The sequence below is a fragment of the Notolepis coatsorum genome (assembly GCF_963971535.1).
Source record: "Notolepis coatsorum genome assembly, chromosome: 4".
NCBI lineage: Eukaryota > Metazoa > Chordata > Actinopteri > Aulopiformes > Paralepididae > Notolepis > Notolepis coatsorum.
Genome location: NC_140168.1, coordinates 180,352,525 through 180,358,524, shown reverse-complemented (window position 1 = coordinate 180,358,524; position 6,000 = coordinate 180,352,525).

Below are 6,000 nucleotides of genomic sequence, written 5' to 3'. Positions count from 1 at the left end.
TAATATTCCCTGATATCCCTTGTATATTCCTTGTACAATATGCATTGAATATCCATTCTAGCCTACTGAACATCCCATAATAGTCTCCATTCTACTATTGGTCGAGACCTTGGTGCCAGGCTGCCATACCCCCCAGACCCAGTTCAAACGTACCGCTCGACATGTACGAACAAGTCCTAGTTCCGCGTAGGAATCTGGCTACCGCACCACTAATGGGACTATTTGTTCATAGTGCGTATATATACTGCGCTACTAAAGTAGGACTTCCTTTTCAGTCCAGTTTCTTACCCTCCAATAGAGTCACAGACGTAAAGCCTCCCCGCGACGCCACGTGTGGGAGTAAGGCCAAGTTCGGCTTACCATCGGTATTGAGACATCGTGTATATTAATATTTGAATAGTCATATTTGGCACTATATCGTCGAGTTGGACGTAGTCTATTAAGCTAATAATAGTCTGTTAATATATAGTGCTTCGTGCGGTGAGAATACTACCGTAGTCAGTACCCCATCGTTTCGGGCAGAGAACTGGCTGCTTATCCAGGGTGGTTGACCCCACGTGAAGCTGCACCCGAGGAGCCCCAGAGCCGACGAGCGAGTGGACCTGCATACCGGATTATTCTACCGACGACAGCCCGCCTTCCCCGGCACGGATTATGCTTTGTATACGTTGATTATTCCATGGATAAAGACCCCCGACACTGCCGTGTGTTGGAACCCCCCCCCCTGGAGAGGACGCAAGGTGAGGAGACGCTCTGCAAGACGAGGTCGCTTCACGTCTCTCCTCCGTGGACCGGAGGACGCCGGCCCACAAAGAGTCCATCTGCTTTCATCTGTGGTCCAAGGATCGCCGGCGCATTGAACGGCACTACAGTGGGTTCACCTGGGATACCCTTGGCCGGATGAGGCAGCCGGATTCTACCCCCCCCCCCCTTCCTACTCCTGTCGGCTTACAAGCGACCGGATTAACCCCCCCTGGTGTATCCAGCCTATAATCATTGAAGTATCATTGCTGTTATTCCTTAACTATTCCAGGTCGTATATGTACCACCTGCGCCTTCAGAGATTGGACATTCTCTATTGATATACCGACGAATACTCTTGCCATAAAAGTGCATACTAGTTCCCATTCATAAATGTGATTGATTTGATTAAGTGCTTGCTCTACACACCATCGCTGTGTAGAAATAAAGACCTATTTCTAATTCGTACATTTGTGTTGGATCCGTTTCATCTACGTGACAGTGTTCATCATAATATATTTATGCCGAGTACTGGGTGGCCGAATATTAAGTACAAAGGTAGTGGTAGTAAGTATCATATCTAGTAATACAGTCAGGGAATTGTACCCCTCAGTTACAATTGGTCCTTCGAGCCGGAGGGTAATTAGTGTAATATTAATATAGTGTTATTAATATTGAAATGGCCTATGATGAACACTCCACGAAACGATCCTCCTAACCAACGCCCGCAGCGCGAACGACGGCTCCCTCAGTACTTAGAGGCTTACGCTGTCAGTCAACAACCTAGTCTTCTACTAACAGTAAACGCGGTAAAACTAGAAAGTAAAAGTATGTCTAACCCCAACGCCCAGACTACCCCGACCATAGAGGCCCCTACGGGTTCTAATGTAACTGACCAAGTTCACGGTGGGGACCAGTGGGAACCAGACATGACTTCACACCCCGCCAGTACTGAAGAAGTAGTCCCCGATGAGTCCCGGGAGGAATACAGCGCTACCGAGAGAGAACTCGGCACGGAAGAAGACGGGGAGAGCACCGTGGAGATAGAGCTCCAAGGCTCCGCAAGGAGTACCCCGAGGGAAGGCTCCCCTATACAACCGCCTTCTCCCAGCGAGGCAGAGAGGACCCTACAGCAGGCCTTCCTCATCAGCCTGAACGCCGCTGCTGAACGCGACCGACTGCAGATCCAGCAGCGGAGCGAAGAAGAGCATATACGTCTAGAAATAAGACGCATTCAGAGGGAAGAGAATGTGGCCCGAGACCGAGCAGACAGCCAGCGAGCAGCTGATGGTGCTCTACGGGACGCAGAGCGCGACAGACAGCAAGCGCAACTAATAGAACAGCTGATCAGACGGACAACACCCTCTCCCTCCGCCAGAGGCTCCAGGAACTCGTCTAGACACACCTCCAGGGCGGCATCCCCTAGCCGAGTAAACAACCCTGAACTTGACCAACAGACGAGGTCTATACCCCCCACAGACCTCCTCCCCCCACCGGTCCAAGCGAGACCTAGCAACCGGGAAGGAGCAGCATATCCTGTGGAGAGGCTAAACCAGAGACTACAAGCACTGGATGACCTAACTGAAGACGAAGAGGAAGAGGAGGAGAACCACGCCCGACGACAGCACAGTACTCTACCGGACCAGGAGGTCCGGTACAGCCCAGGCTATACTCCCGCGGAGCTGCGCTACAGACCCCCGACTCTATACACGAGTGAGCACGACGCACGACCCGCACCGAGGAACAGCACCTGGACAAGCGGGCCATGGTACACTGCCGGTACCAGCCCATACCAAGGAGCGGGAGGAGACTCGCCTAGGAGGCCTCTCCCCCAACGCTCGCCGATGTATCCACAGTCAGCGTCATACATTGGCACGCCTATGGTACCCGACTTCACCCAAGAGAACCGGGCCCAGTATACAGAACTCCGCATGTGTCTGGAGACCATGTTGGTGGATGTATTGGATGAACGCCACAAATACGCCATCCTACTGAAGCACTTAAAGGTACCCCGCGCACATAATATAGCGCTCGCCTACGCGACTTCCACCACCCCATACACAGCAGCGCTGGTAGCATTGGACAAGAGGTATGGGCGCATATGGGATTACGTGATCCTGGAGATCCGACACATCGACCGCTTACCCCCAGCAATAGACAATCGAGCACTGGACGACCTGTCCATCAGAGTGCAGTCCCTGGTAGGGATGTTGGGAGCGCAGAGAGAGAAGGGGAGGCATGAACTTTACGCCAACTCAAATGTGGAAAGGATCTTGGAGAAGCTGCCGCCCGCTCGACAGGAGCGTTTTAGGCGGCAGAGGGACCACCGAGACCCGAATGGCCCCGAACCGAACCTCCTCGATCTAGCAGACTTCCTGGCGAGAGAAGTCAGCAGCCTACGGCTAGATACATTCGGACGGAGCACCCCTGGCTCCAGAGAAGGAACCAGACGACTAAATGATGGAAGAAGATCGGTGACTGTGATGCACCAATCGGAGTCAGTACCGAGCAGCAGGAGCCACAGTACCCCCTCCAGAACGGAGAAGTGGAAGATAGTGTGCCCCTACTGTGAGAAAGAACACTGGCTAGCGCAATGTGACTCCTTCCCCAAGCTGAACGCGGAGGAAGCAAGTCAATGGATAAAGTCCAACAAGCGCTGTTTTCGCTGTGCGCGCTCACACATGGCAGCCGAATGCCGCTTAAAGAAAAGGTGCACCAAGTGCGATGGAGCCCATCTGGACATACTTCACGACAGTAACAGACGGCGCCCTTCACCCGCACCATCCAGCAGCAAAGCGAGCGTCATGTACATCGATCCCGCCAGCAGCAGTGGAGCCTGAGTACTCCTAAAAGTAGTGCGTGTGACACTAAGCTACCAGAATAAAGTCCTGGACACTTACGCCGTCCTCGATGACGGGTCCGAGAAGACCCTTCTGCTCGCCTCCGCTGCGGCCCAGCTAGGGCTGCGGGGAAGCGAAACCCAAATGACAATTCGGACAATAAGACGAGATTTGAAGACGATAAAGGGCGAGAATGTCTCATTCTCTATCGCAGCAAGTGGCCAGCCTGAGCGACGGTACCAGATTACAGACGCTTTCACCAGCCAAGAAATAGGACTGTCGCGGTACACATACCCCGTCGCCAAGCTGATGGAGAAATATGCACATCTGCGCAAGTTACCGATCCCGCTCATAGACAATGCTATGCCGACCCTGTTGATAGGCTCCGACCATGCAGACCTCATTGTCCCGATAGACCGGGTTCATACCGGACCCCGAGGCTGTCCTGCAGCAGTCGAGACCCGTTTGGGATGGACTCTCCAAGGCCCGCTCGCCAAATCTCTCAACCGAAGTACAGCCACTAGATGTCTCCACTCCCGAGTCACAGAGGGAGAAACCGCACTCCTGCAACACGTAGAGCGGTTATGGACCTTGGAACAAATGCCCTTTAAGAACGGAAAGAAAGACATTCGCTCTAAAGATGACATTTACGCCATTCACCTCCTCGAGACAGGGACCAAGAGAGTCCCGGTCAACGGCGTGTTGAGATACGCCACGCCACTCCTGCGGCGAGAAGGAATGCCTACTTTCCACGCCAAGACAGACGCCACAGAACGGTACCTGCTGAACACGGAGCGGCGCTTAGCCAAGAACCCCGCCCAAGAGAGTGTATACCGCGCTGAGATTGAGAAGCTCATCACAGCGGGACACGTCACAAAGATGGACATTAAAGAGGCTGACCAGACCACTGAATCGTGGTACGTGCCTCACCACAAGGTCCATCACAACGGTAAAGACCGCATAGTATTTAACTGCAGCTACCAGATCGGATCCCAAAATCTGAATAAAGAGTTACTGCCCGGTCCCACACTCGGCCCCTCCCTACTCGGCGTTCTACTCCGCTTCCGCCAGGAAAAGGTGGCCATCAGCGGGGACATTAAAGGAATGTTCCTGCAGGTGAGATTAGTAGAGGAGGACAAGCCCCTGTTACGGTTCCTATGGAGAGAGAAGCCAGGAGATGAGCACCCAGCCATCTACCAATGGGAAGTCCTCCCCTTCGGAACGACGTGCAGCCCCTGCTGTGCTACATTTGCACTACAGAAACATGTAGCAGAGGACCCAGCAGCGGACGAAGAGGTCCGACACAGCGTAAAGAACAGCTTCTACGTAGACAACTGTCTACAAAGCCTTTCAACCCAGGAAGAAGCCGAGGCTCTCCTGATTAAACTCCGCGCCTCATTGATCAAAGGCGGCTTTGATCTCAGGCAGTGGGCCAGCAGCGATCCGCAAGTACTGCGCAGCCTCTCCTCCGAGGACAAGGCAGCCAGCAGCGAGACCTGGATGGCTACAATCCCGGGAGAAGCCCAGGAGATGACCCTGGGATTGGTGTGGCGATTCAAAACAGATTCGCTTCACTACAGACACAAGCCCCTGACTACGGAGCAGGGAAGGCCGGCGGCGGCGCCGACCACCAGACGGAGTGTGTACACAACACTCGCCCGACAATATGACCCGCTAGGATGTATTCTACCGTACACCACCAGGGCAAAAATGATTGTACGAGCATTGTGGGACAAGGACCAGGGCTGGGACGACCCCATTCCCGCACACCTTGCATCCACCTGGAGAGAGTGGGAGATGGAGCTCCACTCACTCCCAGGCGTTAATATGCGCCGAAGCTACTTCCCACCCACGGTGAGGCCAGAGACATGTAAAATGGACTTACACGTCTTCAGTGACGCCTCAGAGGTCGCATACGGATCAGTAGCCTACTTGCGGGCCCAAGAAAGGGGGGGAGAGATCTACACAGCATTTGTCCTCGCCCGCTTGAGAATAGCCCCACGCAAGCAACAATCTATCCCACGTCTAGAGCTCTGCGCAGCCCTAGCCGGAGCGCACCTAGCCACGCTCATCCAACGTGAGCTCACCATGCCGGTGTCTGGAACAATCCTGTGGTCAGATTCCACGACAGTACTCGCCTGGATCCAGTCGGACTCATGCAGGTACAAAGTCTTCGTGGGAGTCAGAGTCACCGAGATTCAAGACTTAACCGAAGAGTTAACCGGAGAAACAGAGTGGCGCTACGTTGATACAAAACAGAACCCAGCTGACGTCATCACCCGGGGGATGCCCCTAGATGACCTCACCCGTCGCAATGTCTACAGTGACGGCCCCGCATTCCTAAGACTCCCGGAAGGACAGTGGCCCATGCCTATCCCGAGGGAAGCAAGTCCAGAGGAGGTGGAAAATAAGAAGTCTG